General features: G+C 36.8%; 1 protein-coding gene across 1 annotated transcript in view; it reads right to left on the reverse strand.

The window, feature by feature from the left end:
* CDKAL1 (CDK5 regulatory subunit associated protein 1-like 1) overlaps positions 1-11,873 on the reverse strand; it is an 886,114-nt gene that overhangs the window by 370,590 nt on the left and 503,651 nt on the right. The gene's annotated exons all lie outside the window — the stretch shown is intronic.

An 11,873-nucleotide genomic window follows, 5' to 3' on the forward strand; every position in this document is an offset into this window, starting at 1 on the left:
ATGCCTTTGAGTTGTGGTGTTGGAGAAGAGTATTAAACATACCACGGACTGCTAGAACAAAGAGGTTTGTCCAGAGGAGGGTGAAACCAAGCTGCTCCTTGGAAGCAAGGATTCTGAAGCTCTGTCTGACATACTTTGGGCATGTTGCAAGGAGGGACCAGTACTTGGAGAGGGACATCATGCTAGGAGGGTAAAGGGACCTCATATGACAGGAAGGCCCTGGATGAGATGGACTGATGTAGTGACTGGCAAAGTGGGGGCAGGTGTGTCACAGATAATAAAGTTGACTTAGGATAGAGTGGGGTTCAGAGCTGTTGTATGTGGGGTCACAAGGGACTTGACGGCACATAACACCACCACCATACCATTAAGACTCATGTACCTTGTATTGCTGTGCTGAGAAGTCTGTTTCTTGACATCATGCATACTATTTTTCCATCAACCAGACATTGTAATGCACCACTGATTCAGAACCAACTCATAGTTGATCCTCGAGTAGGTTTTCAGGAGCTGTAAATTGCATGGGAGGAGACTGTCCATCTTTCTCCTTCACAATATGTGGTTGATTCGAACTGCCTGCCTTTGGGTTGGCAGTGTAACTCCTTACAACAAAGGCACCAGATCAACTAGACATTAAGACAATGTGTATCTGGCGTCTCACTATTATTGTTATGAAGTCCTGATTTCAGAAATCACAGCCTGAAATAGCATTCTTTACAAAATGGAGAGGAAATAGAGGGAGCTCTGATGGCCTAGTGGCAAGAAGCTGAGTTTCAATCCCGAAGGCATGCAGTTCGAATCCACCAGATGCTCTGCAGAAGAAAGAGGGCGAATATCCTCCTGGACCTGTCAGGTCTGATTTGACGGTACACACAAAAAATAAATTAAAAAAACAAAACAAACAGAAACCCCAAAATGGAGAGGAACTACTTCTGGATCACTTAGTGTTATTTACAATGAATTGAAAAGAGTTAGCAAGAGCCACCCATGTTTTCAAGCCACACAGAACCTTTCTGAACCCATCTTCATTTCAATAAGCCTGTGAAATTTGTTCATGCTAATGTGACAAAGAAAAAACAAAAACAAAACACCTCACATACACATGCACACAGTACACTCTAAGAATATAGGCTGAATCAAATGCATACACTTCTAGAAAGGGTTTAAATTATTGTAAAGTGGCTTCAATTGATCAAACAGAAAGTCTCAAAAAAAAAAAAACAACCACAAACCACCCAAAAAAACCAAACCCAACCAAACATTTCAAGATTCTTAGTTTCAAGAAACAAAGTTCACGTTTTCATGTGAATATAGACTTATAACTTACAAAATATATTCCCTCTTTAACATGTTCCAAAGAGCAAAGATGTCCATCTATTACTCTTTCCTTTAGACTAAGAGATGGCTAAGTTGAAATGTCACTTCATTAAAAATCACCCAACTCTTGGAATATACTCCAAGAGAATGAGAACTGAGGAACAGACAGACACTTGTACACCAATGTTCATAGCAGCCTTACCATCACAAGAACATGGAACAGCCCCAAGTGTCCAACTACAACCAAATGGATTGAGAAATTATGGTATGTTCACACGATGGAATACTATGCAGCATACAGGAACAATGATTTTACAAATCACTATATAACTTGGGAGGGACTGGAGAGCATTAATGCTAAGTGAATTAACTCAGTTACAGAAGGACAAATATTATAAAAGACCATCATTGTAGAATAAGTATAATGATCCAAAGTGGGGGAGCAGAGGGCTAAGGATGGGGGGCTATTAACCATAGAATCTCACAATTATATGGGGGGGATGAAGAAATGGGAAAGAACTGGTGTGAAAAGCAATGTATATGAACTTTGTAAATAAACCAGTATAATAAAACAACAACAACAAAAAACCCACCCAACTCACCCCAAAACATTTTCTTTCTCCCCTGCCCATCCTTCTGAGGCATACATACCCTGACAGCCACAACATGGAAAACATAAGGACAGAAACAAAATTTTGCTGTCTCAAAATTAAAGAAAGTAACAACCTTGCCTTAGAATAGAAACACCCCCCCAAATTACGTTATATTTAAGCTACATTTTAAAAACTGATTGTTATCAATATTTAAAACTACTATTATGAATGTATAGATTGTTTTCTTAGTTTAGTTTAGTTTGTACTAAATTCTTCAGAAATCAATGAACTTTAATTTGAATTTGATAAAAACATTTATCTTCAAACAAAATTGCCTGCTATATAGTTTCTGCTTTATGCAACAGGCCATATTTGTATTCTTATAATTTTATAAATATTCTCTGCATATGGAATACTTTTAATTTACAAAAAATTAGTCGTAGATAGTGGTATAATATTTACTTTAACATTGCATATGCCATCAAACACTGGGCTCAAACAAGCTTTTTATTCCCCCCCCCCCCAAATCTTATCACACAATCCACTTGCAGGAAAAGAGATGGCTAAGTAACAACATAAACGGATTTTTAAAACCCTCTGAAAAAGGTTATAAAAACAGGGCATTACCCATGATTTTCCAGTTACTGGCATATGAGCAGCACAATATGAATATTTTAAGGCGAACAGAATAATTTTAATTTCTAATTTTTCCATCCAAATGGTTCCATGCTACGCCTGATGTAGAGAGAGCGAGTCGCTGGAACAGTGCCTTGCTGTAGCTGGATGAATATAGAAAGGGGAAAATAACTCTGAATAGGAATGGAAATAACATCCACACTGAAAACAGCAGCCGGCTCTTAAAGCTGCAGAGGTGGGGACCAATAGCCCCCTGGTGGGCTGGGCTTCAAATGGAATCACATAAAGAGGAAGCAGCTGTAACTAAATCAGCGACAACAGGAATAATGGCCTTGATGCCTCCAAGACCACTGAAATACTCCACATAGAAGCAACCTGGGTTAAAACACTGAAATGAGGGAACCTGGGTAAAACGTGAAAGCCCTGGCTTTTAGGATAATTATGCCTTACTTACTCAATTAAATCAATCAATTTTTCTTTTAAATATACTGCCTGCCCTCAATCAAAGTGAAAAAAATTCAGGCTGTGTAAGTTGGCATTTCAGGCATTCATTTTAATGAGAGTTGATCTCTCAGAGAGGATATAAAGTCATTCCTACTTAAAGATGAAGCTACGTGTGGATGCCCCGTGTCTGACAGCTTTTTGCCCTGGGAGGTCTTGTGATTACTCGCGGGGGCGAGCAGTGCATGTCTGGTCAGGCTCATGTATGAATTCACAGGGGAGCCTGCGGGCTGCAGTCTACAATCACTAATGGATATTGGGACACATGCATGCTTATATCTGCACACTTAATTGGCTCTACTTATGGACAGATGTGCTTGCCTAAACAGCTTCATCCTGACGGACTTCAGTTATGAGCGATATTCCTTTGTACATTCAATTCTTTATTCCTCTATCAAACAGCGATTAGGCCTTTACTGGGTGTGGGCCACGAAGACCTTCCAGCTGATGACAGACTTGGATTCACCAATAAACTTCTGTGATCTAAGACTGCCCATCACCTGGGAGCCTCACAAGGGGATACTATCAGACTGACATCCAGGGGATGACTCCTCCATTCCTGTTTGAGGAGTGAGGTGGTTGGAAAACCAGAGCTTTAGAAACAAAATCAAGAAGAAATTAAATAAAAAAAAAATAAAAAATAAAAAAAAAAAGAAACAAAATCAAGGACCAGCTGGGCTGCCTTGACGTGGTGATGACGTCTGCCTGATGTGACAGTCCCATTCTGTATTGCAACCTGGACTCTGATTAATACCTGCCAGAAAAACAAACATATGAAAACGAGAAAAGGAAAAAAAAAAGCAGCAAGCTGGATGAATTAAGAAAAGCACATGCCCATTAAAAACTCCTATATCTGTTAAAATAATTACATGCAAAAAAGTGAGCGTGGGGGAGGCAGCACAAAGTGAGACAGCAATCAGCATTTTTAATAGACCCAAGCAGAAATTTTACTTTTGCATAAAATTACTCCTCTCCCTGAGTTTTGTTCATTTTCCTACAATTGTTGGGTCTACTTGAGTTTGTCATGAACATCAAGTTCATCAAATCACCCATCATCCTTTTGATGTGTTAATTTTGGTGAAAGAAAAAGCAAGCACTAGAAAAGCACAAAATACATGGAACAAAATCTTTCCTATGAAGCATGTTCTTAGAATCCAATATCATTTTTGCTCAAGTAATTCTAGATCAGCCCAGGGTTGAAACAGAGAGCTATTTACTCCCTGAATAGAGAGCAGACTCAACAGGTGGATTCTGATCTTTGCTGTACAGCAATGTGAGATGACAAGAGGATCAGAAACAAGTATAAGACAAAAAAGGTTAATAACAAAAGAAAGATCAAATCATCAACACAAAAGTCTCACAACAAAGAAGAAAATGTTTTTATAAAAATCGACTTTTGCCAAAACTCAGTTTCAAAGGATTCTGACTCACTGTGATTTTTCCTGTTTGTGAGCTTTACTGTAATAAATTGAAATATGGCTAACGACTGACTATATTTGGTCAGAGAAATGATACTTCTCTAGCAGATCTAGCGTTTATCCCTGGGAAAAAATTTCCATCATGGGCAGCTGGTTCAAGTATTCATTGTGAGGAGAGCCTCTTAGAAACAGGGAATTAAAAATAGTAAATGTAAGCAACAGTGGGTGAAATCAATGAGCATTTATTTATGCAGGATAAGTCTCTCAGTAACAACAAATCGTAAAAGGGTTGAGCTGCAAACTAAAAGGTTGGAAGTTAAGGTAGTCAGATGTTAACAAAAGAATGGAAGTTCAAAATCCACTCCAGGAGTGTCTTTAAAGAAAGGCTTAAAAGGCTTACTCTTAACTAGAAAAACAAATCTAGTTCCAAACTATCAGCGATTAAAAGCCCTCAAGAGCACAGATGTATTCTGACACAGTGGGGTTACTCTGAGTCAGAGTTGACTCAATGGTAAATAGTGAGCAGGTGAACTGACACACAGCAGCTTAGAATAACTTGCAAAAACTACATGGATTCTCCTCAGGAGCTGCTCCTCAGCCTTTTGTACTCTTTTCCTACCTTTTGGCTTTTACTTTCTTCTCCTAATCCCATTTCCTATTCTTTGATCACCATCTCAGCTCTTAAAGCTTAATTTTCCTCAATGGATAAAAATGGATACATAGATAATTTTTAATTCAATTAATCAGCTTTAAAATTTTTACTCTTAAAAACAAAAGATAGCATTCAGTAAAACACAAAATTCTAAATTAAGTGGAATTGCTTGAGTTCTTCATCTTAATGTTACAATTGTCTTTGAATTCGAATGGCTCAAAAGAACCAGGTTTGAAATTCGATATTTATAAACTATCCTACTAAACTCCAATAAAATATTTTATACAGTGACAGGCAGTAAAATAATAATTTTATTAATTATATGTTTTTCTCCTAAAATTCTATCACATCCTTTAAAAATCTAACCTCAGAGAAATTCTACGGATTCCAACCACATCAGTTGTTGTAGTTCCTTTGAGTCTTAGAAAATGCCATTAAATTCTACTGATGTGACCTATTTAAAGCTGGGAGGGCAGGGAGCGGAAAGCTTGAAAATATTCAACCTATCTAGTTTGCATTATCATGTAAAAAGAATTGATTGATGTACATCAGGAAAGGACCCTCAGTAGGAGGGCTGACATTTTTAGGTGTTATCAGGTGACTTCTAGCCAATCCTGACTGAGAGGCCCTAGGTACTGGAAGATCATCTGGTACTGTATCATTCTTTTCTGTTGTCTCTGTGAGTAAGCCCAGTCACATTGTCAGTCCTCCTCATCATGGGTCTAATTTTCTCTGACCTTCTAACTTTCTCAAGCATGATATCTTTCTCAGTAATGAGCCTCTCCCAGACAACATGCCTAAGGTATGTGAGACAGTCTCTTCAACTTTGCCTCGAAGCAGCAGTGCACGCTCTGGTTGCCTAAAGGCAAAAAGGCCTGTGGTTCAAAGTTACCAGCTGCTCCTTGGAAGAAGGATGGGTAATCTCCTCCCGTGCCTCTGAAAACCAACCATGGGTTGGTTCTGTCTCCATGGTACAAAACAACAGCATACATTTAATACTCTTCATCAATACCGCAATTCAAAGGCATTGTTTTCTTCTTCAGTCTTCCGTATCAAAGCATACATACCTCATATTGTTGTGAACAGTAGAGTCAGAACCAACTCATACCTGACCCTCCAGCAGATATTCAGAGACAGTAAAAATCATGGGGAAGAGATTATCTATCTTTTTCCCATGGAGCAGCTGGTGGAATTGAACCACATGTCTTTGGGACTGCAGTGCAGTTTCTTACCACTAGGTCACTAGAACTACCTACATATCTATGAAGCAACAGAAAATGGCTTGGCTGAAGCCCATCTTAGTATTCAAAGCATATCTTTGTCCTTCAGCACTTTAAAGAGGTCTTTTGTAGCAGATTTACCTAAAATGGCCCCAAATGCTCAATCTCTTTACATTCTTTTTAAAACAGAATTTTTCTGAGAGGATGAGAAGTCGCTCAGAACTCAGAAATACAATTTTACCATTTCCTTCATGTAGATGAAATCTTTTTTTACAATATTAATTGCTGCCCCCTCTTCTTCTCCCTAGGTTTATATGAGATACTTCAGCAGTATACAGAAAACTGGGTGACTTCTCTGGCAGGGCTGCAAGACTGAAATGTTCATAAAAAAATTGCCCTGCAGATTGGAGGACAACCAATCTAGAAATGCCATGCTTTGTTTGCTGCCTCGATTTTGCCACTGGCTACATAACAGCTTGTTGGGGTTGGTTTGTTTGTTTTTATTAATTCCATGTTGTTGTTGTCAAGAATAGGCACAGCAAAACATACACAAACAGTTTTCACACACACAATTCTGCGGCATTGTTTACATTCTTTGAGTTTGCAGCCATCCTCATTCCTCTTTTCTGAGTTGTTCCTCTAAATTAGCATACATTCACAGTCTTTTAAGATTTCTTTCTAATCTTTTCTCTTTACCTACCGTTTCTTCATCATACCCCTTGTAATGGACAGAATAATGTCTTTACAGAGCTGTCCATAGGAACGGTGGCTATGTAAAGCATAGGAATTTGTGCTGCCAACCCAAAGATAGCAACTCTCCTGCAGTCTGGAGACACCAGGACAAAGAAGAGCAATCTCCTTCCCTGTGACTTACAGCTGAAGGAAACCACTGGATACGGGAGTCTGAACTGCAATGAGTTTCTGAGTATTTCATTTTTTGAGTTGCTGTTAATAAAATTCCAAAGAGATGAGCACAAAACTCCACACTCATCTAGTAATTATGATTCCTAGTGACAGAAAGGAATAATCTCATTGGACCTGGAAGCCATTAGACTTCCATGGCTGAAAACTACAGTACCATCTTTCTTGAGTGTATCCACTGGTGGGTTTGAATCACTGATGTTTTGCTTAGGAGTTTAATGCCTACACCATAGCAGCAGAAAAGCTCCCTCTACATAGAAAGTTCTTTAAAAGAGCATAGCTATCAAAGTAGATTGACACATTGACTGCAGCAATGGGCTATAGTGTTTCAGAGATGATGAGGATGGAACAGATAGGACAGGGTTTAGATCTGTTCACAGGGTCACTACGAGTTTTACTCGATTCGGCAGCACCTATGTAACAACAACAACAGAAAAGAAGACCATTTTTTACTACTAAGACTATACTATTGTTTGGTTTTACTAAGACTTCAGGGGTATTTTTTAACTTGAGGTTTAGAGATTATCTAAGGGAAATAGCTTCAACCAACCCCCACGGCTTCAGGAAGCCTGGAATCGATAAGAATGTCAAATTCTGTCCTGTATTTTCTCTTTTTTGATTAGGATGCTTTTATAGAATATTTGATCAAACTGTTCAGGACTGGTAGTCCTATACAATCTAGTTCTGGTCTCGTGGAAGATGAAGTATTTGTACATGGAGGCAATTAGCTACACATTCCATATTCAATTAGCTACACATTCCATATCCTCCTGTTTCAGGAGAACAGAGACCAAATGTTGTCTCTTGGATGGCCTCTAGTAAGCTCTGAAGGCCCCAGGCACTATGTAAAGTACTTGGAGGTAGAACAGAAGCACTAAACATGTTATTAGGTCAATGAACTTAGTTACCCCCTGAAACCGTGAGTTTAAACTACCAAATCAAGAAATCAAATCCCATGAGGGACTAGAATGTGTATAAGTAGCATCATCAGCTACTTTTGTGTGTCTGTGTGTTATTGCAAATATATCTATGATACAAGTTCTGAAAACGTATATTACTGGAATTTTTTTTCTTTCTACCCTTTTAAAGAAATTTAGATTGGTTTGAATACAAAATTAGCATATATTGAATTTCACTCATATAAATTATGTTTAATACATTCGTCCATTCACACGTATTTCATGCTGGGATTTATAAAAAATATATTTTACAAGGATCTGCAAAGTTCATATACATTGTGTTTCACACTATCTGTAACGGGATTGTTTATATTTTTATAACATACCTGTTATTTCCCTTTTGCTTTGTACATTCTATTTGAGTAAAAGTTTACAGATCACATTAGCTTGTCATTTGATCATTTATATACATTGTTTTCTAAAACATTAATTACAATTGGTTACTGTAATTAATTTCTAAGTCTGATCAACCCTTTGTCATAGATTGCCTTCCATTCACCCAGTTTACCTATTAGCATTCACACCCTCTCCTTTTCTTATTCTTGGTAATCATACTAGAACGTTTCTATTCACATATAAGCATTTCCTTAGATTTCCTTATAACTGTTGTCTTACAAAATAACTGTCTTTTGGTGACTATATGTCACCTACCTTATGTTCCTGTTTCATCTATGCTGTGAACTATTTCACACTTTCAGTGTTGCATAATACTCAACTCTGTGAAAGCAACATTCATGAGTTGATGGACACTTGAGTTGCTTCTATATATAGAGAACAAAGAAACTCACAACTTAAATATCTTTGCACATGAGCCATTGATGAGCAGTCCATAGACACTGCTTCATTAACTAACCAATTATTTGTGTTCTCAAGCAAGGAAAAGATAAAAATAAACATTGTCATAAAATGCCACACTTATTCTATAACCATGCCAAAACTAAATCATCAAATGAAAATGTCTATAATGGCTAATATTTCTGCCACTTTTTCTGTCACTTTAATGAGATGTGAAAAAAAAGTATGTTTATATCCGTTTGTCCTTTATCAGATATGACCTTTATAGTATAGTTGAAAAATATCCCAGACCTAATGTTTTCTTTTTATAATCATGATAATTATTCTGTTGGGTTTTAGGGGTTATTTATTCATAAATAAGAATCTTAGTTGGAAATAGAAATGCCAAACTCACATTCACTGCAGTGTTATTTACAATAGGAATGAGACAGAACCTCTTAAGTATTTGTCAAAAGATGAAAAAAGAAAACTATGGTACATTCACACAATGGAGAACTGTGCAAGAATAAAGGATGGGTGAGGACAAAGTGTACATGACCACTATTATAAAAGCTAAGGAAAGGTTTATACACAGATAGATTCACTCTTGAACAATTAGCAGGGATGGAAAGAGGGGCAGTAAAAATGAGCAAACATATAAAAGAAAACGATTAAGATGGGTAACGGCAAAGACAATACCCAACAATTGACAATCAGCACATCACTAAAGAGAGTGAAGATACAACAGAGGAAGCAAAGTAATATTGGAAAGAAAAATCACAGGGAAGAAGCAGGAGAAATGTGATCACAATATGGGTATTGAAATTAATGTTTAACGAAGAATAAAAATTAATTTACTTTGTAAATGTTCACTCAAATCAAAATAAAGAGAAATCTTGGGAAATATAGCAGTAAATATGAATGACTATCAGCTGAAGGTCACAGAAACTCCTTCAATATAGACATTTCTAAATAATGAGGCATGTTGTTGTTATTGTTAGGTGCCGTTGAGTCAAGCACGACTCACAGCGTCCCTATGAACAACAGATCTGAATCCTGTCCTATTCTGTGCCATCTTCAGCATCTCTGATAAATTTGCACTCACTGCTACAGTCACCATGTCAATTAATCTCAATATGGGTCTTCCTCTCTTTGCTGACCCTCCACGATACAGGTGGATATATGCTTATTTAGCCTATTCACATAATAAAAACTAGGTGATATAAGTCATACTCACTTATATTGTTATTAGACATTCAAGAGTTTTATATTTAATGAATGCCATCCCTAATATAATCAGATAAAATCAAGTTAATAGCTCATCATAAAATAAAATAATTAATTTATTAATACTTCAACTAGATTAATGTTCACTACTTTTGCAAACTTAAAAACCCTACACTAGTGGCTTGAGATTTTTTCCACTCTATTTAGAAAAAATGTTCATTATATAACAAAATTTGCAAGAATATATGGTGAACTCCTGCAGTAACATTTTGGCGCATTTACGCCACTCTCTGTTCACACCCACAGACCTATATACATTTTTCTCTGGGCCATGAGAATTAGTAGCAGGAGTCAAGATCTTTCAATTCTGAAAACTTCAGCACACATCTTCAAAAATTAAAAGCATTCTACTTCTTAATGACATCACAAAAGCACTGCACTAAAAAACACCAGAGTCATACCATATTCAGTCCATATTTTAAATTTACTGATTGTACTTTTTGTAGCATGAAAGCTCAAATCCAAGATCAAAACACTAATTTTACATTGCATTTGGCTAAGATGTCTCTTTGAATTTCTTCAAACCAGCAGTTTTTGTGTCATGACAGTATGATTTCTGGAGTCCAGGCAGGGCAATGGTTACAGAATGTTTTTTAATTCCCACTTGACTAAGTGTTTCCTCAGAATTGAATTCGGGTTAAGCATTTTTGGCAACACTATTTCACAGGTTCCATTTTAGTGAGTCATCAGGAGTCACATGATAGCAGTTTCCCTCAATATTGGTGATGCTGTTTAGCTGTTGGGCTAAGAAGACTGCCCACTGTCATTTTCCTCCCTGTAAATAACAGGAGACTGTAGGGGGAACAGTCTGAGGTTGTTTTTTAATATACATAATACATAATTTATTCTATTTTTCCTTTTGCCATTGGTGAGGATATACAATCCAAATCAATTCAAGAGTTTCTGCATGTTTAATTCAGTAGCACTGATTATTTTAAGTTATACATTCCTTCTCATTCTCCTGTTCTGAACTATTCCTCCTCTATTGTCTATATTTCTTTCTTATTTTTAAGAATAATTTACTATGTTTGGGTGAAAGTTTAAACAGATGTTTAGTCTTCCAACAATCTCTCCACAAATTATTTAGTGACATCACCCACATTCTTCAGAATGTGTGAGCAATCTATTTCTGTTCTGAATATTTCATTTCCACAAATCTGTACCTTTCAATTACAGATTTTCATATTTATCTTTGTATCAATCTCAGAGTTCTAGGAGGATCTCCATAATTGTTTTGAATGTGTGATTTAAATGAGTATCATTTATCTGTTTGAATTCTGCTTTCTCTATTAGTTAAAGGGAGTTTACCTGAATTTCACAAGCTTCTAGACAGAATATAGTTTTATTTATTTAGTATGGGAATAATAGGTTAAACTCATCTGAGACATATTTGAGGACCAATCAAAAATTCAGTCTTTGGACTTAGCTAGACTTAGAATAAAATCCACTGCTTATTAGTAAGAATGCCTTAAGCAAAAGTTTCAGACTTCAAAAAGCTTTGTTTTCCTTATTTTTAAATGAAGAATACAGAATATCCCATGTTGTTGTTGTTGTTATGTGCCGTCGAGTCGTTTCCGACTCATAGCGACCCTATG

This window comes from Elephantulus edwardii, unplaced genomic scaffold (assembly GCF_000299155.1).
Source record: "Elephantulus edwardii isolate Elephantulus edwardi_28Jun2011 unplaced genomic scaffold, EleEdw1.0 scaffold00070, whole genome shotgun sequence".
Taxonomy (NCBI): Eukaryota; Metazoa; Chordata; class Mammalia; order Macroscelidea; family Macroscelididae; genus Elephantulus; species Elephantulus edwardii.